The sequence below is a fragment of the Mytilus galloprovincialis genome, chromosome 3 (genome assembly GCF_965363235.1).
Source record: "Mytilus galloprovincialis chromosome 3, xbMytGall1.hap1.1, whole genome shotgun sequence".
NCBI lineage: Eukaryota > Metazoa > Mollusca > Bivalvia > Mytilida > Mytilidae > Mytilus > Mytilus galloprovincialis.
In genome coordinates this window covers 21,020,934-21,047,882 of record NC_134840.1, presented here as the reverse complement: position 1 = coordinate 21,047,882, position 26,949 = coordinate 21,020,934, and the positions used below count along the sequence as shown (strand labels likewise).

The window sequence follows — 26,949 nt, the reverse complement described above, 5'->3', positions numbered from 1 at the left end:
TTTTTCAAATGGGTTGTTCAAACAGTATGCTAACAAAACCTTGTCACAAATTTAAAATACTAGTATCGGGGAGCTTTACAAACGACAACTATTTAAAATTTCAAATTTATTTTTCTTAGTTTCATTTTACAACATATTGATTCATTCACGAGTAATACATATTGTTCCTGAATCATGCGTCATTTAAATATTGTATTTCATGGATTGCTATCCCAAATAGAAACATCTTTAAAAGATTCAAAGCCAGGATTTAAAAAATCCCCAAAAATACATGCTTTCACAATACCCTCAGAAGCTGCATACGGATCTATAGTGGACGATGGGCGACGATCTTCTAAGTATCCACACTCATTCACGATGACGAGCGGTGGAATTCTAACAGATGATTTGGCTTTGTTGGTAGCATCACAAGTAAATTTGTGAAGCTGTGGATGCCAAGGGCTTGATGTATTTGTCAATCTTTCTTTGTTCTCTTGAGTCAGTGTAGGGTCGTACATTTTAAGAAGAGCATCTTCATCTGATTTTGATAACATGTCTATTGCATGACGAATAAATCTGAGAAGAAAACAAGCAACTAACGTTATTATGAATATCATTATATAAACTAGTTATGTTTTATCATTGATCAGTATAAATGTACGTATTCCATAGACCAACGCATGACAAGAGCACAACACACTTATAATGCGTATCACTGTCCCTGTCTGTAGTTATGACATTAATATCAGAATAAGGATTTTAGTCACGATTATAAATTTGTTAATTGATGCAGCATTTCAACAGTCTTTCGTTTTATTAATAAAATGCTAAACCTTTCATAGATCCCACACCTTCATTTTAATGAATATCTGACGTAGTTAACAGTTTATTTATATTCCTGGTTTGATTTGCTTGTTGGATGGTGCATTTAGAATAGAAGATGTTTGCTCTTTCGCGGCACCAGATCTCGATTCTTTTGAAGTTCATGCGATTCGGTCAGTTTTTGTTTTACTTTAATTTGTATCTTCGTGGTAGATTTATGAGATTTGAAAATCGGTTAACTATTGTTGCCTCTAAAAGAGGGATGAAAGATACCAGAGGGACAGTCAAACTCATAAATAAAAAATAAACTGACAACGCCATGACTAAAAATGTAAAAGACAAACAGACAAACAATAGTATACATGACACAACATAGAAAACTAAAGAATAAACAACACGAACCCCACCAAAAACTAGGTGTGATTTCAGGTGCTCCGGAAGGGTAACCATTGTAAGTTGACACTCTATAATGGAAGTTAAAATGAAGTTGCAAAACTAGTGTGGCAATTACAGGGGATCTACTTCCCTTGTCGTTAAGATATGCATATCGTTTTCTCTCCGACTTTTTTTTCTTTTTTTAACCACGACATATGAGATTAGCTCTAAATCAATAAATTTTTTACTACCTGAACATTATGACGACTCAAAATATGTTTAGGGGATCTTCAAGCAAAGTTTAATGAGTATGAATCATTTATTGATTGAATAATAAGCATTTAAACAAAAAAGTAAAACATATGATTTTTTTTTAGAAAATCTACAGCATATCCTTGTGTAAACTTATATATGACAATTGTGTGCTAAATAGAAACATGATTACCCTATGCAGTGCTAGCAATGATTTTCTTTTTTAACAAATTTTGAAATCACAATATTAGTTTTAATTAATTACAAATGTACAAATATGGACCAATTCATGTACACCTTCTAGGGTTACGAATTTAATGACTCTGCATGAGTGGGATTTGTTTTTAATTTAAAAGTTGTTTAGGACTTTTTAAAACCACTAATCTATATTATATTATGGATAAACTAGTGATAAATTTTAAGTTTCAAAAGTTTACAAAGGACGTCTCCGTGGATTTTCTGTGAGAAAAAGACTCGAGTTGATAAAATATCCACATTTTCTATTAAATGTAACTAGACAATAAATACAATTTCTGTGAACGACATTCCATTTTTGTACTTAAACAAAATGATGTGCAACTTTTGCTTCTTTTTTTTTATATATATATATATTACACTTTGAAAATGTCGTCATACACACATCTACAGTTGGGGTCATAACCCTTATGTGTACCTTTCAGAATATGGGATAGAACCAAGAATTACATAATCTTCCGTTCATACAATTGTTGTTTAATAACACATACAGGCTATAAGGTTGTAGCACGATATAAACTTAATAAACATTCATTCAAACATAATAAACCATTAACGCATGATTTGGGTAAAATATCTTTGTTCTTACTGTGCTATAATCTGGATAATGCACAGCAAAGGTGTGCATTAACTACCTCAGATGTACTGCACAATTAAAATCTATTTTTACTTTTTAATGAGGATCGGCCGGATCATATTTAAGTTTGTTTCAAAACAGGGGGATTAGCTAGAGATCAAGCAAACTTCATTTAGATAGACGTGTCTTTAAAATTAATACAGTAGAAGTAGAAATTTTTGGGGTTCGGGAGTAAAAGATTTGAAAAAGAGAAACGTATTTTCTGTTTATCTAACATTTCAAATTCAGTTAATATAACATCTTCTTCGGTTCATCTTTCTCTGAGCATATCATTGAAGGAAAGAATTTCAAAAGCAATTAATCCAAACTCAATAACATTGGCCTTTCAGTTATGATTTTTTCATACACCGATTTTGAAAGTACACAATTTGTCAAAGACTTAATCGTCAATAATTAAATAAAAATTGGGAATAGATTAAACAGAAACGTTAAAAAAATCTACCATCAAACCGCAATTTTAGAATAAGTCTTAACATAATAAAAAGTTAATCTAAAACTTACAAAGGTCATATTTCCCCCTTTCTTTGACCTACAAAGAATCCGTGGATTGCGGAAATCGCCTACATTTCTACAACGTTCACGTAAATTGATGACGTCATGTGTTAAAACAGTTATTGGTCAATAAAATCGGTATATACGATTTAATTTGCACGGCTCGTGTGACTCTTTAACCCGAACTCCTACGTCGTTCGGGTTAATAAAGGTCACCAAGCCGTGCAAATTAAATCGTATATACCGACTTGCTTGGTCAATAACTATTACATATTTGTCATTATTAAGTTGACTAAATGTGCATTGTTGAGCAAAGTTCTATTTATGTATAAGCAAATTAAGAACTGTTCGAGAACATACCATAAATACTAGTACTACTTTTGTTACATTCAAAATGTCATGTTTAATTGGGTAACTTTTACACCTGCGTTTATTTAAATCCCCTAACTTTTGATATTATTTTATATTACTTAATTCCTCCTTTAGCTCTCATTTGACTGGTGCTGAAGTTCAGATGTCCACTCGAGGTAAACGGTGATCCATGTACAGGAACTGGATGAAGAGTTACTTTGAGTCCAAACATCTCAGCAAGACGATGTAGTATATACCTTGACATGTTGAGATGATCGCCAATAGATACACCGGAGCAAGGCCCAATTTGATACTCCCACTGAAAATTAGACAACATTCATAATAATATGATTTAAAGAAACCGAGAAAAATTTAAAGATAAATGTACATGAAGTGTAAAGAAATTAGCAATATACAGCTACAATAACTAATTAATCAATTGATTGAAATAAACATATAGACAACAATAAAGGACAAGAGCCAACATCCTATCAAAAAACTACATAACAATCTAATGTAGACACATATAAATATATATTGAGGATCAAAAAGTCAAACAAATATCTCAACAGATAATGCAAATGAAAAGATCGTCAAAGTCAATAACTTGATTACTTACTTAATATTAAATAGAACGTTCGTTGGGTTAAACCTAATTTTGAATAACGCTAACCCTATCCATTGTCATCGCTTTTTATATCAGTTTAAAAATTCTCAAATTCAACATGATTTTTACATATGATATAATGCAGTATCAAAAAAGACAAGTAGAAAGCCAGACTTATTCAACATATTGGTTGTAGGAAATATTTCTTTTATCTTTCCAGAAATTGTCATCATTCGTTAAGCTAAAGGAGACAATTGAAAAATGAAATGTAATTACCTGTGATTCATCATTCGTCAAGCTAAAGAAGAATACACATAAAACGTATAAAATGTAATTACCGGTGATTCATCATTCGTCAAGCTGAAGAAGAAGACAAATAAAATATATGAACTACTATTACCTGTGATGCATCATTTTCTCTAATATTTCCACCTATATTAACACCAGCATATAGACATGCCATTAGATGACGGTTCGACAACTCCCGCTCTATGCCGACATTTTTGGAATGTTGATGACCAATTTTCGTGACGAGTACTACAATGATAACAGATTAACAGGAAGATTTCTAAATTATTTATGAAAGTCAATGCAGAATTGGGTGTATACAGTCAGGATCCTACTTCGTCAACATTATCTCCCCATTACGCCAGTTATATTTTTACAGATTGAAATAAAGAATTCATTTCCCCATAAGCGACAATGCTAGCCTTTTTTGAGATACAGACTTTAGAAAGTTGATTTTTTTAACGAAATCTTGCTAGAATTACAGAAAAGTTATTCGGACAGTATTTTTTAGTCCAAAAATATAGGTTCGCGTTGCTTTTTATAACATATTTTGTACTTATGCCATTCACCCATGCCTATCAATTTTGCACTTAAAAATACGTGTCTCGTCCTAGCGTTGACATCTCATTTCCGTTAGGGTTAAGGAAAATAATTTGTTTGGCTTATGATATAGTGCAGAATGCACGAAATCTCTAATAATAATAAAAAAAATAACGGGCACACATATCAACCAATCAGGATTAGCCATGCTCTTAATTCTGAATACCATGTTATGCTCATAAAATGGATGTACCCATACAATCTAATGGTGTATTTTAATCTACAATCGTAATAATGGAAGGCATTATAGTGATGACGCGCTGCCAATTTAGCTCTAGAAAACCGATTAATTTATCCAAATAGCAATTTTCGATTCTTATATGCCAGTTGTATCTTAATGCTTCTGTTCAGGCTTAATGTAACTGGTTTATAAAACGTGATCAACCTTATGATTGTTTCGACTTTTCTGTAAGGGTCTAATTGATTTTCTGTAGCCTCATTAGAATATGTTGTTTTTCTCACTTAGAAGAAGTTTTTACATGCACGTAAAACGTGCACTATTTAGTTCATAATAACATGGTCTGACAGTCCAACAAAATTCAGTGTTATAAAGAAAGCTGCAAATTGTTGGACTAATATATCGAAGCCTTCTTTAGCTGACCTAAAGCTGTAAATTTCTGTGTCATTTGGATTCTTGTGGAGAGTTGTCGTATTGGCAATTTGTCATACCAAATCTTCTTTTTCATATTGTTCCGTGAACAAAAACGCGATAAATATTAAAATGCATTATGAACCTTATAGATTATCATTAGACTACTACTTACTGACATTTATAACAAAATTTTTCTTTTGTATACTTTTGAAATTTTCCAAAAATTTGAAGTTGTAAGGGATTTCTTTCGGTTTTACGTTGCTTATTTGCAACTGGCTTAGAAATATTTTTAACAATGTTACCAAACCAGACTTAATAAAAAGAAATATATTCTCGAATAAGCCGGTCGAATAAGTTTGAAATTACTATATAGTCCTCCACAAAGATTTATTTGATTTACTTATTTTCAAAATAACAGCAAAGGAATTGTGTGATTCAACAGAAAATTACTAAAAATTGTCTACTACCGTTTTACATTAAGGGTAAACAATCAAACTTAGTTTTCACATGTGTTGGTTATTTCTATGTAGTGTTTTGTAGACTGTTGTTTGTCTTTTCGTCGTTTTTTTTTTTGTTGTTGTTGTTGCAGGTTTTTTTCCATAGTGTCGTCAGTGTTAGACCCAATTATGCTTTTGATATCGACTGCCTCTTTCGTTTCCGTATGCCATTTTTGATTAATTAAAGTCCAATTGGTTTAAGTAATCGTTAAAATGTTTAAACTGTCTAATAAGTCTGTTTCAAAATCATCACTGATCAAGGACTATTTAAAAAAATGATTTAAATGAGAATTTGCTGGACAGCAATAGATTTGCTTTAAGAACATACATAGTTAATAGCATTTACCCAATGATTCATAATCAAACTTTTTTGGTTCGTAACTGACAGGAATTCCATCGTCTGTAGTCACGAAGTATTCTTGTTCAATACCAAACCATGGTTCAAAAGGTTGTTTTGGTCTGTAACCAGTAGCTTGGTCATAATCAAGCTTCTCCATTGTTTTCTGGCAGGTATATCTTGTATTTATGCCTTCAAGAAACAAGTGGGAAATCAAAACTAAAATTAAATACAAACGTAAATTTGCTGTCAATACAAAATTCGAAATTTTGATAATGTGTTTAGAGAATATATTTTGAAGAGTATTTTTTAAAAAATGTTTTCATAAATCAATGTTTTTGTATCTCCTTCATATGACGCAAATGAAATCTTTCTTTTGATTTAGAATCAGGAACGATTAGTAGACTTGTGTAAATGGTAGAAAATTCAATTGTTATTTGCATAAGAAAATGCAGATGCTTTCATTATGCTCCTTTAAGAATTTTTCTAGAATTCACATTTACTTTTCAAAAATAGTTTCACAAAAAATAATACATTCTGGTGAAATAACTTGATGTTCGGAGAGTTGGTTTTATATTCAAATTGGATATGGGAAAAAAAGTTTAAAATAGAATGTTCAATTTTCAATTTTATGCTGTTTTGACTCTACATTATCGTTACCTTGTACAGGTATATAATAGGTTTTGAACTATAGAAAATCATTTACATTATAGCAAAATGTGAGAATATATATATTTATTATATAGTTATAGAAAATAATGGTATAATTGTACCCCATGATAAAACTTCTTTGTATCTTAGCAGCCCTTGGTCAAAATCATCCCTCGAGCCTGTCGACTCTAGGGCTTATAAGGGGTCTGATATGAAAAATGCCATGTTATAATCTATATATATGAGACCTCATTTAGAGTATAAGCTTTACTAAATATCATTAATGTGTTATTACCTGCAGGTTGGTCCTTTGATATCCAGAAGTCACACAATACTAGCTTGTGTGAACTCTTGTAAAACGGATTCTCGAACATTGCCACCGGTTTCAATATCATATCTTTCAAATCTTCAAGTCTGCCACGAACATCATTCCACATGTAATTATCCCATAGTGGACATTCTAAGAATTCAGTTCAGAAGTTTATAGATATATCTTAACTGTGCTGAATACACAAAAAGTAACTATGAGTATTCACGCCTTTATAATTTTAACCCTGTATTTTTTTATGTCGTGTTGATTCGGTTTTTTATGCTGTTTGAGCCAGTCCTGGTGTTCTTACTTTACCAGCTATTTCATGTGACAATGTTTATGTGTGATTATGACCTGTAAATTAAGTATACAGTTTAGTGGTGCGCCTGAATAGGGCGGAACATACAAAGTAAGTGCAGGTAACAAGTGACATATACTATTGGTACCGGCTAACAAATTGGACCTCGTTGTCTTTCTTCCTCAAACTATGAAAAGAAAACTAAACCTGACAATACCACAATTAAAATTGAGCCGTTATGCAAATGTAAACGTGGATTCTACTGGCTGCTTCGTAATCTGCTAAATAACATTGTTCGCCGTACACAACGCAATGAAATTGTCTCAAAAAGGAAAATGTCTTATAAAACTATAATTATGTCTGTATCTAACCAGTAATTGCATAAAAATCTGTTGCGATCAGTGGGCGGGGCAAAAATCTTAAGAAGGCGTGTTCATGGTTTTCATGTGTATAAAAAGTAAAATCAAAAAAATACTGAACTCAGAGGAAAATCTAATAGGAAAGTCCATAATCACATGGCAAAATCAAATTACAAACCACACCAAAAACGAATGGACAAGAACTGTCATATTCCTGACTTGGTACAGGTATATTTTACGTCAGGTTTGAAAAGAGAAATCTATGTCATTTGTGTATTTAGTGTTTTATTGGTTACACCAGTACTTAAAACTTTATGGGTGCATTTTACATAGATAAATAAAATCGTAAAATATAAGCAAAAAGAGGATGTTAATTTTTATGCATGCCTTTTTTGTACTTCTTCGTTACATTTGTTGTTTTTATAATGATTAAGATAAATATAATGTTTACTGCTGTACTCCTATTTTTGACATTTTTACCTATTGTGTGTCTGTTTGTTTTGTTCACGCATCGGTGACAATATAATGAAATTTGATGCGACTGTCATACAAGTGAGAGGTTTAGCTAGCTAGAAAACCAGGTTCAATCCACCATTTTCTACATAAGAAAATACCTGTACCAAGTCAGGAATATGACAGTTGTTATCCATTCGTTTGATGTATTTGAACTTTTGATTTTGCCATTTGATTGGGGACTTTCCTTTTTGAATTTTCCTTGGAGTTCAGTATTTTTGTGATTTAACTTTTTTTATATTCTTAAAACGGTTAGCATAACAACACACCCATTGTATTATGCTATGAAAAAACTAGCATGATCAATTTAGACAGTGTAGAGAAATTGTTGAACAGTTCGGCCTTTCGCCCTCATGTTGATTTTAGTTGGTTGGAGTGATATAAACAATGATAAATAAGCATCTTTCAAACCCTCTTTTTTCAACATTTATTACAACGAATATTTTAAAAAGTTCAAATCATTTAATAAATCTTCGAATTACCTTCAACACTTTTAGGCTCTTTTTCTACAACTCTTGTTTTAGAGCACAACTCAAAACCAGTGTGATTAACAAAAACATATTCTAAGACAACGCGATTCCCTCTGTATGGGATTTCTGGAATCATTAAATCATACTTGTGAGTTGTCATGATACTACTTTATGTCCTGAAAAGAAATGTGAAAATAAATTTTCTCTATAAATGAGATTTTAAAATTGTGTAGTTCAGTTGTATTCTTCTTTTAATTCATTATCTCATATCGTATTTTATTTGTTCTAATGTTTTTAGAGAAACAACGTTATAAATCGCACAGCTCTGACGATATATGGTTTACAGTGTACGTTTTTGTTACCGGAGTACATTTTGATGTGAATTAATGAAATGAATCATTATATTGATTTGTTTCCCTAACATCCATGCAGTGACATCAACTAAAGGATGATAAACAATTATGTAATGTTCTGAAAATTAGGGGTATGAGAAGGAAACTATTACAGCCACTGAAAAATGATGGCTTGCTATAAAGATATTTTTTTTTTAAGTTCCTTGAAAAAAAAAATTTCACAAGGAGATGTTAATGTGAATATACAGGCTGAATCAGAATGATAGAATAGAATGTCGGATAAAGCGTCTCCATTACATACAATACGGCTGTGTATTTTTACATACTTCTTTCGAGACGATTTAACAAAGAACGACTATAAGGCGATTCCATGGCAGTCAAGTAATCTTTTCAATGACAAGATTACTCTATATTCCCAGTTCTCAATTAAAATGAAACCAGGCGGTAACGAAATGGAACCGTAACTTTTGGTGTATATAAAACGTTTTTTTCAATTGATATGTAGCAATATTTTTGCATTGCCTGCATACGTAATGTGTATTTCCCATTTAATATGATATACAAGGGCGAGTTTTTTCCTATCATGAATTCCTTTATAGAAGGTTACTACTCATCCAAGTAGTGATGTCAAAATCGTTCCTTTGTAAATTTTACAATCAAGAGTTGGTCGACTTTTACAGAAAATCTGTTTCACGGATGACAACTTGTCATCCGTGAAACAGAAATTTTGTGTCAACGGATATGTTCCAATCGGAGTAATTACAATCCCGTTCCCTTTTCCTCGAATGTGAACTACCGAATTATACTCAAAGGATTTGTACTAACATAAGATACACGGCGAATACCACATCTGGAGCAGGATCTGCGCACCCTTCTTGTGCACCTGAGATCACCCCCAGTTTTTGGTGGTATTCGTGGTGCTCGATCTATAGTTTGTTATATTATGTGGGGGTTTTGTTTAGCTATGGAGTTGTCATGATATTTTTTACTTTTGTCCCTTTAGCATCTTTCGCCTCTCTTTTTATAGAGTCCTGCGTTCAATAGCTTAGCGTATACTTACTTGTTGTGGTAAGCATGATAAAGTATTTGACAGATACACACAATATTAACACACGATATAGGTCAGAAATAAGTTAATGTCGTCAGTGTGTTCGATGAACATCAGTTTATAAATAGTTTTCATTATTAAAGTCTATCACAAACGTTAACCTTTGAAAGTAAAAACAACAGTTAATGCGTAAATATTATTCAATAGTAATGTTTGTATTTAGAATGCTCGTAAAAAAGCTTACCTCATCAGTTGGTATCTTCATTTAAGACGACCCAGTTATTCAAGTACAATGTAAATGTACAAAAGTGTACAAGTTCATTGACAGTTCACCTTACAATGCTTATAACGGATTGTTTACCATGTTTACATTCACATTAAATAAGATAGTGGTTTGAATGCATTGCGAATTGAGAATTGATCAAGGATCAATCATGCTATGTAATTTCATAGAAAGCGAGCTGTTAAAGTACGTAATAATTTAAAATCAATTGAAAACAGATCGCTTTTTGCAAAGTTCATCACATAATGTGTATATTGTATAAAATTGTGTGTATACATTGACCTTGTTTTGTAGTCCTGTAGAGCTTCATGCACTGTCCATTGTTAAACCATTTTTACGATACATTAAGTATAAACTGTATAAAATATAATCATTGTGTATCTTCGCCACCAAAATTTAGTACCAACGAAGCGGATAGAAAGGAAAAAATAAATGAATAAGTTAAGAATTCCTTTAATTAAGACTATTCCTACCGTTTTGATGAGGTTATCGCTTTTGAAACTATTTACCAATTTTTTTAAGCTTTAATTTTGTATACCAACCAGTAGCAAAATAAGACAAAATTTTGTGTTATACTCCAAAACTGTGCACTTGTTACCAGAAAATTTCGAGAGTGCCAAATTTGGATTCAGATAGACAATCATGCAAATAAATATTAAATTTCAATTTATTCAATTAATTGTTTAACTCATGTGGTCCAAATACATGTTTGGTCTAGCTCGTACTAGACCGTACAGAATACTCATATGCGTAAAGTCGTATGGTCCGTACACGTAATGTCCAAATACTTGTATGGTCTAGAACATATACAATGTTTTGGTAAATTAATTGCACGTCCATGAGTGGTTAGTATTTTATACATACTCAAGCTGAGAACACTTTTATAATTAATCAGCTCCTACATAACTTTTGAAAGCTTTAAATGGAAAACTCATATTAAAAAGTAAAATCGCAAAGATACTGAATTCCGAGGAAAATTTAAAGAGGAAAGTCCCTCATCAAATGGCAAAATCAAAAGCTCAAACATATCAAACAAATGGTTAACAACTGTCATATTCCTGACATTTTCTTAGGTAGAAAATAGTGGAATGAACCTGGTGTTAAAGATAGCTAAACCTCTCACAGTCGCATCAAATTCAATTATTTTTACAACGATTTGGGAACAAAAAACAGACAACATAGGTAACAATGTCAATATAACTTCGTACAAGCTTCATATAAAGGAGATGACATTTCCTAATTCATATTTCTTTTGGTAAAATTACATGAAAAATTGAGTTAATTCGTGAAACAACCCAAAATCCTTTCATTCAAAAGTTGTCATTAAATATCGGTTATTTTATAACGCTTACTTGATGGTGTCTCCATATTAAGCCAGAAATGGCCTAATACTATCTTGTGTGGACTTCGAAAAAAAAGAATTTTCAAACATGGCAACTGGCTTGCGGATCATTTCCTTGAAGTTTTCATGCAAGATCATCCCACATGAAATTATCCCATAGAGAATAATCTATAATTAACAAGGTAAAAATATTTATTTTATTTTATTGGTGTTTGTAACTGTTTAGAATTCTCTTTTTATATATATATATTATTAAAAAGTTTGAATTTGGAATCTTATCGGTGTCAGTCGAAAGCGGCATGCCCCTTCATTAGCAAAAAAGTCCAGCCTGTCTTAACATTGGCAGCATAGCCATGCACCATCCAAGGCATCGATCACAGCTTGTTTTCCCTAACATGCAAAACCCAGAATCAGCTCTCAGAGTCATAGGGAAGTAAGCAAACTATCTTACATTACACGAATACCAAACTACTAGTATTTCTTATTACAATAACAGGATTAGACTGGGAAGATTCAAGCCGGAAATCTAAAATAACAGTTTTGAACATTGATGGTCAACATCAATGACATTTTTTTTTTTTTTTTTTTGCCCTCCACCTTTTTTTCCAAAATCCGTTATTTTTTTCGTTTTCCATTAATTTCCAATTATTTTCGCGTTTCTTCTTATTGTCAGAATAAACTCATCATAGATACCAGGACTAAACTTTTACACTTACGCCAGACGCGCGTTTCGTCTACAAAAGACTCACCAGTGACGCTCTCGAATCTAAAAAATTTAAAAGACCAAATAAAGTATGAAGTTGAAGAACATAAATACACTACAAATAACTCATTTTTATTATTTACTATTAATTCCAAGTTTACTTTCCAGGGCGGTCACTGATATCTCTATTTAATATATCAGTAACGGCTGTGGATCGTAAAATTTTTTACCATCTATTAGATTGTGGTTTAACATCAATGTCGTATGTCTGCTAAGTTCCGAACGTGCTCTATTCACGAATATGACCGTTATACTGAGAGTGAATTTACATTGCCATATGATATGTCTCGATATTTTGTACATCCAATATTCATGTTTTTAATTTAGATGTTTTTGTAATGGTTTCGGTTGAATTATGTGTTATGTCCTATCGTTTGTTGTTCAAATAATTATAAATTGCCTTTGAATGCCATCATTGTCATATTCCGTAATATGAATGTTATACATGTGAATTTGCATTGGTTTGTGGCGTGTCTGAGTGTTTTGTACACCCAACATTAACGGATTTATTGTTTATGATTCTGTTGTAGTTTTAGTTGGATATTCTGTTTTATCTTATCGGTTGTAGTCTAAATAATTATAAAATTGCCTTTCCATGTCTCATTGTCGTGATAATTGTTTGGACGACTATTGTGAAAATTATTGTATTAAAATCGAGATCGCATATGTTAGTTACGAAAGCGCATCACAGTTTTTGATATCCTGTGATGCTTTTTGTTGATGGAATATGTTCTTTGTTGTTCTGTGGTATGCATGTTGTGTCGACTTTTTTTTAATTTTAATTTCTGTATGTTATATTGCGTGTGTTTGTGCTTTATATCTGTCACGACTGTGACGTAGTGTTCAGCGATATGTTTTGTCATAAAGCATAAGGTTTTGCATGCCATAAATGTTTTTTATTGTTGCATTTCAGTTTTTTTTTTTTTTTTTTGCTGTTCATTTGTTTTCCTCTTATAATCAATGTGTTTCCCTCGGTTTTGGTTTGTAACCCAGATTTGTTTTCTCTCAATCGATTTGTGACGTTTGACCACCGGTATACTACTTTTATCTTTGCTGTAAACTGGGCTGACCGGAAGTAAAGACAAGAATTTTATACTGACTGGAAAAGGATGTATGTTAGATAATGCGTAACTTTTGGCCTTGCATTGTACTATTTAGAGATCACACAAATAGTTGTTGCGAGGGTTATTTAAAAATTACAGATATCCTGACACTATCACACGAGCCACCGAATTTAACATTCTAATATCTGTATCATACATTCCGCAGAGCGAATCAGACACCTCTCTTTGTTTAGAAGGAGGAAGTCGCTTCATCTAAATTAACCTTTGAGATATACAATATTTTGAAACTTTTATGGGAAATAATTTTGCATTTATTCTAAAGTTCTTCCTACCACTGTAGAATGTAATGTAATATTCTCATATAAAATAATTCATATATTTTGGCTGGTGTAGACTGAAATCAATTGATGGACATATTTTATCACCTGGAATAATGATATATTGGAAATTTTCAATAGATTAAAAACAAAAGATTGTCCGCTTGCACTATACCTCGAAATAGAGTTATATAGAGTTCTGCGTTTTTATAAGTATAATAGTTTGATTTTAGTTTCTTTACAACCTAAAGTTGAATAGTATTTTCAAATATCTTCAATCAAGTTCAGATTTGATAATAACTTTCTTACTTCTTTTTTTAAATTTTTTATTGATGTTTATAAATATAAGTAAACATATATATATATATCAATGTTCTTACAATAATTATAATAATATAATAAATGGAAAGTTCAGTTGCTATGGCATATTGTAATGTCACCCATCAAGGATTGGAGTCCCATACTGAAAGATCTTTTAGAGAATCGAATCCAGGATTAAGAAAGTCACCGAATATTGATGACCTCACAATGCCATCTGCTGCTGCATAAGGATCGAGAGCAGAGGATGGTCGTCGATCTTCGAAGTAGCCATAGCCATTAATATTAACAAGCAGTGGGATTCTGACGGTTACAAAAACTTTGTTAGCTACATCACAGACAAATTTGTGCAGGTGTGGATGCCAATGTCCACTCGTATTTGAAAGCCTCTCGTTGTTTTCTTGGTTAAGTGTTGGATCATACATTTTTAGCAGAGGATCCTGCTCTGAATTTGCAAGCAGGTTTATGGCATGTCGAATGAACCTGAAACAAAATCAAACCTGACTAAAGAATGATAATGACAGAATATTGTAAACGCTGTACACTATTTTGTTCCATTAAAACTCAGTAACATGTATTAATAAAGACTACATATTGTTTTCACCTCATCGTACTGATGAATTGGGAAGGTATTATTTTCTTGATTGTTCTTATTTCTACAGTGGCATCCCTGACATGGTATATTTTTAATTATCGTCACGTTAGCTGCTAAACTGATTAATTCAAACAAACGAAGTACTGAAAAGAAACAATCACAAAAATACCGAACTCTGAGGAAAATTCTAAACGGAAAGTCCCTTAACAAATTGCAAAATCAAAAGCTCTAACACATCAAACGAATGGATAACGACTTTCATGTTCCAGACTTTGGACAGACATTTTCGTATGTCGAAAATAGTGGATGAAACCTGGTTGTGTAGCTAGCTAAACCTCTCACTTGTATGGCAGTCGGATAAAATGTCAATACATTGACAAAGATGCGTGAACAAACCAAACAAAACAATTAAGCCTCTTGTTCAAAATATCAAAAAATAGGGGTACAACAGTCAATATTGTGTTATAATCTTAATCACTATAAAAACAAACAAATATGTAACACAGATTCACAAAAGGGCATATAGACAAAGCATATAAACAAAAATGAAAGACCAAAATACAGTATTTTACCATAACACAATAACGGGATGTACAAGTAATAAGCCACGTAAAATCGGTATCACAAAAACATACACTAAACAGTAAAATTAGTATTCAAAAAGAAAAATAAAAGAATACTATAACACGTGATAAAGATAACAAACAGCGTCAGCTACGTTCTTTTACTACCTTATGTACATGTGAATCTGATGATTGTGTCCCTTGTCTGCATGTGATTTATAAATACATTGTGAAAAATGAATCGGAGTGGTGACGCTACCTCGTGTATGATGAGTGTTAAAAACCCTTGCAAAATGTCTACTCTTATCCAGCATGTCTATATTGTCTAATGTTAGGGATATTATTCCTGTTCTTCAGCTACATATTTGTTGTCATAAGGAACTAACGAAATTATAAACCAGTCTGTTAATACGTACGTTATTCCTCCTTTAGCTCTCATTTTACTTGTACTGAAATTAAGATGGCCACTGGATGTGAGTGGTGATCCATGTACTGGCACAGGATGGAACGTTACACGAAGACCAAATATTTCAGCTAAACGTTGCAATATGTACCTTGACATATTGAGATGGTCACCAATGGTCTCCCCGGGACATGGTCCAATTTGATACTCCCACTGAAAATTTAAAGCATAATGAAGTTCATTATTCATTTAAGAATTGAATGCTTTCTTTGGTAAAATTTATTAGGGTGGAAAAGCGTTGAGTCCGTTGACCAAAGTACATTTTGTTTCAAGCGCGGAAACGCTGGAATTTACGGTCAACTCTTTAACAACCAATTAAACTTAAGAAAAGAAGCATAAATACTTATGATGACATTTTTTTTGCTAGGACCCTGAAAACCCAATTTTTATCAAGTCTCTCTGTTCACTTTATTGTAGAAGCTCGTGTCATCATTAAAGTTACATCAATCTTCAATAACTCATGTTTTTACCAGAATAGTTGCTAAATGACCTATAAAGACAGTAACTGAAGACGTTACGTTTGTGTAAATAGAGGGGAAATATGTAAAGTCAATCAACTGCATAAAAAGTATGGATTATTTCAAAAGTAACATGCTGCCAGTCACATTGATCTTCTTTATCTATGATGAGTCTTTTTACAGTTACTGGGTCTATGACACTGCTGATGGAGTTTTAATACTCCGAGGGTATCACCAGCCCAGTGGTAAGCACTTCTGTGTTGACTTGACTTATTATTGATATGTTCATAATTATAAATTAACTATTAACAAAACTTTAAGTTTATGAAATACTAAGGTTTTTCTACCTCAGGAATAAAAATATGCAAATATAAAAATTTCAATCCTGGTATCTATGATGAGTTTAATTTAATCGTATTGAACTGATGAAGATATAAGGTGAAAACTATCAGTGTCTTTTCGTTGATTTCTTTTTGTGTGGTTAGTGTTTCCTCGACTTATTATTACACTATATATAAGTTTTATTATAATACGTTATTTTTATTGGCTAACAGCAATCTCGCGTTATTCTGAAATCAACCTTCATTTAAAAATAAATTGTAACATTTATGTTGACAAGAGCTTCTACAATAAAGTGCACAGTAAATAAAAAAAAAAAAAAACTCGTCGAAAATTTTAATTATAAATATGCTTCTTTTAGTAATTTCATAGGGTTGTAAAAGCATTGACTTGGCGCACATTTTTAGTATGAAGCGCTTCAAACAAAATGTACTTTAACGCTTTAACACCCAAATGAATGTACAAAAAGAAGAATTCAATTTTTAAATAGTCTTAGTTGCATGATTTTTTTTATTAGTTGTTAGTGGCTTTGAACTAGCTGTCAGATAACTGCGAGTACTCTCAGATCTGTTCATTGTGTCTTTTTGTGTCGGGATGTATAAGTACCGGGCTACGTCCACTTGTATTTTTGTCCATCTGATGAGTTAAGCCTTTTTCAACTGATTTTTATAGTTCGTTCTTATGTTGTACTGTTATACCACTGTCCAAGGTTAGGGGGAGGGTTGGGATCCCGCTAACACGTTTAACCCCGCCACATTATTTATATGTGCCTGTCCCAAGTCAGGAGCCTGTAATTCAGTGGTTGTCGTTTGTTTATGTGTTACATATTTGTTTTTCGTTCATTTTTTTTACATAAATAAGGCCGTTAGTTTTCTCGTTTGAATTGTTTTACATTGTCTTATCAGGGCCTTTTATAGCTCACCATGCGGTATGGGCTTTGCTCATTGTTGAAGACCGTACGGTGACCTATAGTTGTTAATGTCTGTGTCATTTTGGTCTTTTCTGGATAGTTGTCTCATTGGCAATCATACCACATCTTCTTTTTTATATATTCGATGATGTTCTTTTCCATGTGAATGAAATAGGAGGTATTAAAATCAACCAAATATTGGGAAAGAGTATCAGTGTAGAGAAATAAGACGATAGGATTAACACTGAATACAGACAACTCGGCACCTTTTAACAAATGATGTTTAGTATGATAGCATCCTAGTATTACCTGCGAAGGACCATTTTCTCTTACGAGTCCACCAAATTTTATTCCAGCATTCAAGCATGCAGTCATATGTCGGTTAGATAGCTCCCTTTCTATTCCTATGTTCTTATCGTGACGGTGTCCAATTTTTGTGTAAATTACTGAATAGAGAAAAATGTCAAATAACTGAATTACACATTGCACAGCACAGACACATATTTACAGGAAAATAAGTATTATCTGCAATGAACTTATGTGATAATTTAATTTTTCCTACTGACTAGAAAAATTAAAAGCTTATGATTACGAATATAGATATTAATTTCATTTTCCCAATTATGATTAAAAACACAGTTCATGTAATATTTTGATGGAGTTCATACAACTGAAATTGCTCAATGATTTATCTGTGTAAATACATATTTTTCAGTTTTTACAAAAGTACATGGAGAAATGCCTACTTAATTTTTCGTAGTTATATTTTTTTTGGATCATAGCTGACAGGCACACCGTCGTCTCTAGTGACAAAATATTCTTGTTCTATTCCAAACCATGGATCATGAGGTTTTTTTGGTCGATATCCAGAAATAGGATCAAAGTTTAATCTCTCCATGGTCTTCTTACACGTATACCTTGTATTGATAGCTGTATAAAAGAAATAATACAAATATCTAGCCGTGTTAGTAGAAGTCTTTTTTATATTTAAATTCTTTTTTTACATATTAAGGAAAGTCGTTGTTTTTTTTTTTTTTTTTTTTTTTTTTTTTTTGCAGATCTTAGCATAATCTGTTAAATTCGTTTACTTCTTTTATAGACTCATATCGATATGCTTGATATGTTGCATATCACATATCTATCATTGAAGACTACGCTAAGTGTTTTTGTGTTTCTGTGTCATGGAGGCGTGTCTCACATTTCCTATAATAATATTAAGTCAATCATTGAAGACTATGCTAAATGTTTTTGTGTTTCTGTTTCATGGAGGCGTGTCTCACATTTCCTCTAATAATATTAAGTCAATCATTGAAGACTATGCTAAGTGTTTTTGTGTTTCTGTTTCATGGAGGCGCATCTCACATTTCCTCTAATAATATTAAGTCAATCATTGAAGACTACGCTAAATGTTTTTGTGTTTCTGTTTCATGGAGGCGTGTCTCACATTTCCTCTAATAATATTAAGTCAATCATTGAAGACTATGCTAAGTGTTTTTGTGTTTCTCTTTCATGGAGGCGTGTCTCACATTTCCTATAATAATATTAAGTCAATCATTGAAGATTATGCTAAGTGTTTTTGTGTTTCTTTGTCATGGAGGCGTGTCTCACATTTCCTCTAATAATATTAAGTCAATCATTGAAGATTATGCTAAGTGTTTTTGTGTTTCCTTGTCATGGAGGCGTGTCTCACATTTCCTCTAATAATATCAAGTCAATCATTGAAGACTATGCTAAGTGTTTTTGTGTTTCTGTTTCATGGAGGCGTGTCTCACATTTCCTATAATAATATTAAGTCAATCATTGAAGATTATGCTAAGTGTTTTGTGTTTCTGTGTCATGGAGGCGTGTCTCACATTTCCTCTAATAATATTATCTCAATCATTGAAGACTATGCTAAGTGTTTTTGTGTTTCTATTTCATGGATGCGTGTCTAACATTTCCTATAATAATATTAAGTCAATCATTGAAGATTATGCTAAGTGTTTTTATGTTTCTGTGTCATTGAGGCGTGTCTCACATTCCTAAAATCATACTAAGTCTATCATTGAAGACTACGCTAAGTGTTTTATGTTTCTGTTTCATGGAGACGTATATCGCATTTCCTATAATCAAGACATTATTTTTCAATCAGTTCAATTGAAGTTCGGTGCTGGCATGTCAGTTAACTGCTAGAAGTCTGATGTTATCTATGTATTATTGTCATTTTGTTTTTTTCTTTGGTTACATCTTCTGACATCAGACTCGTACCTCTCTTGAACTGAATTTTAAAGTGCGTATTGTTTTGCGTTTACTTTTCTGCATTGGCTAGAGGTATAGGGGGAGGGTTGAGATCTCACAAACATGTTTAACCCCACCGCATTTTTGCGCCTGTCCCAAGTCAGGAGCCTCTGGCCTTTGTTAGTCTTGTATTATTTTAACTTTTAGTTTCTTGTGCACAATTTGTAGTTTAGTATGGTGTTCATTATCACTGAACCAGTATATATTTGTTTAGGGGCCAGCTGAAGGACGCCTCCGGGTGCGAGAATTTCTCGTTGCATTGAAGACTTGTTGGTGACCTTCTGCTGTTGTCTGCTCTATGGTCGGGTTGTTGTCTCTTTGACACATTCCCTATTTCCATTCTTAATTTTATTTATTAGTCTATCATTGAAGATTTTTGGTTTTTGTGTTTCTGTTTCATGGAGATGTATCTCACATTTCTTATCATCATACTTAGTCCTTGGTCTATGTTCTACTTTGTAGTACAATACTTTTATAGTTGAACAAACATTTTCATTCAGTTGTGATATCATAGCTTCTACATAACATTTCAAAGCTTTCAATCGAAAAGTCATATAAAATTTTATGTTACTCAAGTTTCAGGTGAATGAGATGACATTTCCGAATTCATATTTTTGGCGTGTAAAAAAGCGTGAAAAAACGCAGAGATCATTTTTGAAACTACCAAAAATCCTTTCGATTAAAGCAGTCATTACATATTAGTTATCTCATAAGGGCTTACTTGATGGTGTCTCCATATTAAGCCAGAACTCGCATAATACTATCTTGTGTGGACTTCGAAAAAAAGGATTTTCAAACATGGCAACTGGCTTGAGGATCATTTCCTTCAAATTTTCAGGCTTTCCTTCAACGTCATCCCACATGTAATTATCCCATAAAGGACAATCTACAATAAACAAGGTATAAACAGGCTGTTGCCTAGTATCGATAAACATGAAAATAAACGACATTTTCTTACATTAAAATATATTAAAAGAGGTATTAATTTTATTAACTTATCTAGTATATTCAATGACTCTACCACCCATAGCGATATATCTCCCCACCTATTATTTCGTATTCTTATAATAAAAATAACCAGAGAATTTTGATTTTTAACTATACGTCGGTTACATCAGATGTCAGTATAGAAAATAATGTTCCTTCCAATTGTGAATGTGAAACTTCTAGTTTTATATATGTTCTCTATGGTTTTGGCATGACAGGAGACTTCGTCAAAGACCGTGAGGTTAAAACTTTTCTTAAGAAAGTATCTAAATATCGTCCTCCATCTATAATATATTTAAAATAGTGTCGTCAGGTAATTAAAGATGCTATGTCAGCCTACTGCAAACAATTGGGGTAAACGTGGAAAATCTGATAAAAATTAACTAGACAGTTATTTGATTAAAATTATGAATACTGTTGATATTTACGGAAGCCTATTAGCGCCACACATATTTTTTTCTTCCTATCTTTGCGATATATAACGCAAACCTTGGCGTTTTAACGCAAATATTTGTTTTATCTTATTTCTTATTTAAGATTCAAAGGAAACAACAGTTACTGATAGAGGAGGCTGAATATATTAAAATTTATCACCTTTGTAGTCATTTTAAAGTAAAATGCTTAAATAATTAGAACATATCATTGACTAATAATGAGCAGAACAATATAAGTAGATTCGGTATGAGAGCCAATAAGAAAACTCTCAATTTAAGTCACTATTCGTAAAAAGTAAACCATGATAAGCCAAAGTACGGTATTCTACACGGAGCATTGGCTCACACCGAACAGCAAACTATAAAGGCCTCCGAAAACTATATCCATGTTACTACTAGTGTATATGTTACAAAGAAAATTGAGTAAATGGAGGTTATACCGAAAAAAAAATCAACCCTGCGAATATAGCTATAACCGAAAATAAATATACTTCCAAAGTAAGCTCTCGTTTGAGAACTGTGTAAAGTTGGTTAGATTCAAACAAGCTTCCCTTTGGCAATGAATGTATAGAATGAATTATGGTCTCTCCGTACAAATTGCTACCCAAGCATCTTAAAAATACTTCACTATATTTAAATGAAAATTCAATGACTTTCTATCAAAGAATTGTTATCATATTCTGAGATTTAAAAAAAAAATCTTCCATCAAACTTAAAAACAAAAGGATTCTTTATTAATAATTCATTTTAAAGCAGAACGATCATTTTGTCTATTTGACTTGAAAGTTTCACAATTGTATGATATTATATTTGCTCTTTCAATTAAAATATGCCTTTACCATATCTATTTTCTTGTTAAATTATATACTTTATTGATGCACAAATCATTCTTAATTTATGTATAATTGCACTTCAAGTATTCCCTTATGCCTATGCATATTTATTATAATGATTTAGCATTGTATTTATGGTTATTTACTTATCTACTAGTAAATCACAACCGAAATTAATGACAGACGGACATATATACAAAACTTAATGAATAATTGAAATCAAGATGTTTGCGTTTTAACGCAAAGGTTTGCGTTATATCGCAAATGTTTGCGTTACAACCGAAGAACTTGTTATTAACTTTTGTAATATATAAGGCTTATGAAAATAATGGTATTAATTATTTTGGAGTGTTAAAAATTCGTTTAGAGGTTTATGACAAAATACATGCTTTTGATGGTCCTTTTATGTTGACAGTTATAATTTTTCTACTCTCTACTCTATATACTTTCACACAATCTTCTTTTTTTTCACAATATCTAATTAAATGGACTTTTGAAAAATCTCTTTGCAAATGTTTTGCTGCAACTAGTTTTGTAACGAAAAAGGAAAGTATACTAGATATACTTACTGGAAATATGAAGATATGATTGAAGCTTTAAATATACTACAGAAATTTACCCAAAGGAACTTACTTTAACTAAATCTTACATAAACAGCAGTAGTTGTCCTTTTCTAGATTAAGACATTTCAATTCCTAAAGGAATACTCTATACTAAGAGACGATTTTTCATCCTCTATTGTTAATTTTCCTTTTTTAGACGGCGATGTTCCTTTGAATCAATCATACGGTGTTTATATATCCCAAATTGTTCGTTATGCCAGAGTGTGTAGTGATGTCTTAAATATTAACGAAAGAAATCAATACCTCACTGGTGAACTATTTAGTCAGGGATTTCGTTACCATAAATTACTTAAAGCTTTTACTAAATTCTTTTATAGATACAAAGAATTGATTAGTAAATATGAAGAAAACTTATTAAAAACAGTATTTTACATTCTAAATTTTACGATAATATTGTACTAAAAGGGCAGAAATCACATCGAACTTTTATTAAACAAATCATTAGTAAAGGTTATCTTACCAATGTTGGTAATCAGAACTTTGAATATAGTTTACATTGGTACAAATATCGATTTTGTCATAAGCCAATTAAAACATAACTAAATGTTCATATGTTACAGTGCATTTGTGTAATCAGCGATTATGTAGAATCCCTGAAATTTTCAGGGATAATGTAGAATCACTGGCTAGTGTGTGATTATATATATAATTACTAAAATTTCAGGGATTATGTATAACCACTAGAAAAAAAACGTCAGGGATTAAACATAATACCTGAAATGAAGAAAAAAAATTATTTATAAAGAAAATGAATAAAAGTCAAATAATGAATGTATTCTATGAATCATATAACATTATAAACATAAATTGTAAAATGTTATGCACAATATATCAAAATGAGAACCCCAACTTTTTAAAACGTTAGGCACAATATATTAAAATGTTAAACACAATATATTAAAACAACATGCTTCACATTTGTTTTACCACACTATCCACATTTTTAATAACCTTGTCCTTCACATATTGTATCAGAGCTTTTATAGTATTAAAGCTTATTGTAAATATCTTGAATTAATAATATTGTATGAATAAAACCTCCACGCAATGTAAAGATAAAATATGTATCTCTTATAATTGAGAAAAAATGTTTTTTTGTGTTTGTTTGTTTGTTTATTTTTGTATTTGTATTTTGTAAATGTCGGCTGGTATCATTTCTGTATAGGAATTTACACCAATAAAATTATTTGATTTATCAGATATTAAGACTAGCCAAAGAGAAATAAAGTGTGAAGTAAAAACATCTGAAGGTACCCTTATTATATATAGTAACTAATGATTTTAGAGATTCTACATATTCCCTGAAAAATCAGGGATTCTACTTAATCCCTAATTATACAAATTCACTGTAACATATATAATATATTTTTTTCAAACAGATAAATACACATCCACGTGCATTTTCTATATAGAGGTTAACTCCTAACTATCCTACCGTCTGTCATGTTTTTTTTTTTTAATTTTTTTGGCATTGCACAAGTCATGTCTTCTTTGACTGTCCATGACGTTTTAAAAATAATTAATATTTGTTATGTGTCTAAACGGTTACTGTTTTCGACAAATTACTACAAAAAGACATTATGTGGGTTTCCAACCGGTTCTGACTCTGACTAGTAAATGATGGCTTCTTGTTGCATGCATATGATTAGATTAGTATTGAACAATCGATTAGGACCTGGAAAGGATCCACTGTAACCACATCTAATATCTGCTGGTCGCGATACTGACCGTTGAACTATAATTAATTAAACTAGATAATTTATAGTCTTGGATATCAGTAAAATTAATGTACACTGACAAAATAACAATGAATCACGATTGTAATGCTCACAATAGCTTTCCATTAAGAAGTTATCAAAAAGTCGTATCAAGCCGACAAAACTACTTTCTACATTTATAACTAACGGAATGTCAGTATAGTTGCTGAAAGAATATGTAATTATATAAACAAATTTTCTAGAACAGATCTGATAAACCTGAAGAAAAAAGGCTAATTCTACAGTAAGATTTTTGTTATCAGTTAACATGTAGGTAACATACCTTCAACAGCCGCGGGTACTGCATCAACAATTCTGGTTTTAGAGCAAAACTCATATCCAGTATGATTGGCATATACATATTCAATAATTACTTTGTCACCACTGTAAGGAATATCTGGTAATAATAAGTCGTATTTATTGGTCGTCATGGTGGCTCCTGAATATCTGAGAGAAAAATTATATGAATAATATCTTTAGAATGTAAAATGTATATATACATATTAACTTTTCAGCACAACCCGTACGAAGGTGGTACTCCTCTGATAAAGTAATAAGCTTTTGACTGAAAAGATTCTGAGCCATCTTTGCTAGCCAAGGGTTACGAACCACTCCTCTCTCCTCTGGAGTGGAGGGGAATGGATCGTAGCTCTTGGCTAGCGAAGATGATTCCGAGCAGGAAAGAAGTAACAATTTTGAACGTTAATGGTCACCATCAATATCAATGTTACGGGATATTTGTATCAAGATTATTATGTATCTGTTCTGGTTATCATTTTATAAATTGGATTTTTTTTCCAATTTAAAAAATTGAAATGTAACATCAATATTTTGATAATATCTTTATCTTCGAGTGCTTATTTCAAAATGATATGATATGGTCAATCCTATAAGCAAGTATTAGAAAGAAAAAAACCGTTGTGTAATTATATCAATAATTATTGTAGCTCAAATAGGTAAGTAGTATTCCGTCGATATTTTATAATTTTTTTCATATGAGATGGCACCAGATTCTTTATAAGTTCATCTTTGGTCGATGCCACTGCTGGTGGACGTTTCGTCCCCGAGGGTATCACCAGCCCAGTAGACAACACCTCGGTGTTGACATGAATATCAATAATGTGGTCACTTTTATAAATTTCCTGCTCACAAAACTTTGAATTTTTCGAAAAACTAAGGATTTTTTTATCCCAGGCATAGATTACCTTAGCCGTATTTGGCACAACTTTTTTGGAATTTTGGATCCTCAATGCTCTTCAACTTTGTACTTGTTTGGCTTTATAAATATTTTGATATGAGCGTCACTGATAAGTCTTATGTAGACGAAACGCGCGTCTGACGTACTAAATTATAATCCTGGTACCTTTGATAACTATTTACACCACTGGGTCGATGCCACTGCTGGTGGACGTTTCGTCCCCGAGGGTATCACCAGCCCAGTAGACAACACTTCGGTGTTGACATGAATATCAATAATGTGGTCATTTTTATAAATTTCCTGCTCACAAAACTTTGAATTTTTCGAAAAAAAAACTAAGGATTTTCTTATCCCAGGCATAGATTACCTTAGCCGTATTTGGCACAACGTTTTTGGAATGTTTAATCCTCAATGCTCTTCAACTTTGTACTTGTTTGGCTTTATAAATATTTTGATATGAGCGTCACTGGTGAGTCTTATGTAGACGAATCGCGCGTCTGGCGTACTAAATTATAATCCTGGTACCTTTGATAACTGTTTACACCACTGGGTCGATGCCACTGCTGGTGGACGTTTCGTCCCCGAGGGTATCACTAGCCCAGTAGACAACACTTCGGTGTTGACATGAATATCAATAATGTGGTCGTTTTTATAAATTTCCTGCTCACAAAACTTTGAATTTTTCGAAAAAACTAAGGATATTCTTATCCCAGGCATAGATTACCTTAGCCGTATTTGGCACAATTTTTTGGGAATTTTGGATCCTCAATACTCTTCAACTTTGTACTTGTTTGGCTTTATAAATATTTTGATATGCGCGTCACTGATGAGTCGTATGTAGACGAAACGCGCGCCTGGCGTACTAAATTATAATCCTGGTACCTTTGATAACTATTTACACCACTGGGTCGATGCCACTGCTGGTGGACGAAACCGTCCCCGAGGGTATCACCAGCCCAGTAGGATAGTAGTGCATAGTTAGAATTCAGCAAAGTTTGAAATAGTGCACTATTCCAAACTTTGCTGAATTCTACCTATGCACTACTATCCTGTGCACTATCTGTCTGTTCCGTCTGTACACTGCTTTGCACTTGTTTACCTGTGCACTCTAACCGCACAGTCGCCTATGCACCTGTTACCCGATGCGTGTATGTTCCACTTATATCCTCCTGCAACCTTATTCAGGTACGCAGATAGATTCTTATTCAGAATCTATTTAATCTTTATAAAGTGAAAATGATTACCGTCTTGTTTCTTCTAGACGTCTTGACTATTCAATAAGCGACCCTTGTTATATATGGAAGTGATACGAGAAGAACTTACTGGATATTTATAGCCA

The 26,949-nt window shown here is 32.2% G+C and overlaps 1 pseudogene; it reads right to left on the bottom strand.

Moving 5' to 3' along the window:
* Window positions 1-91: 91 nt before the first annotated feature.
* LOC143066230 (uncharacterized) lies at window positions 92-26,949 on the bottom strand (annotated as a pseudogene).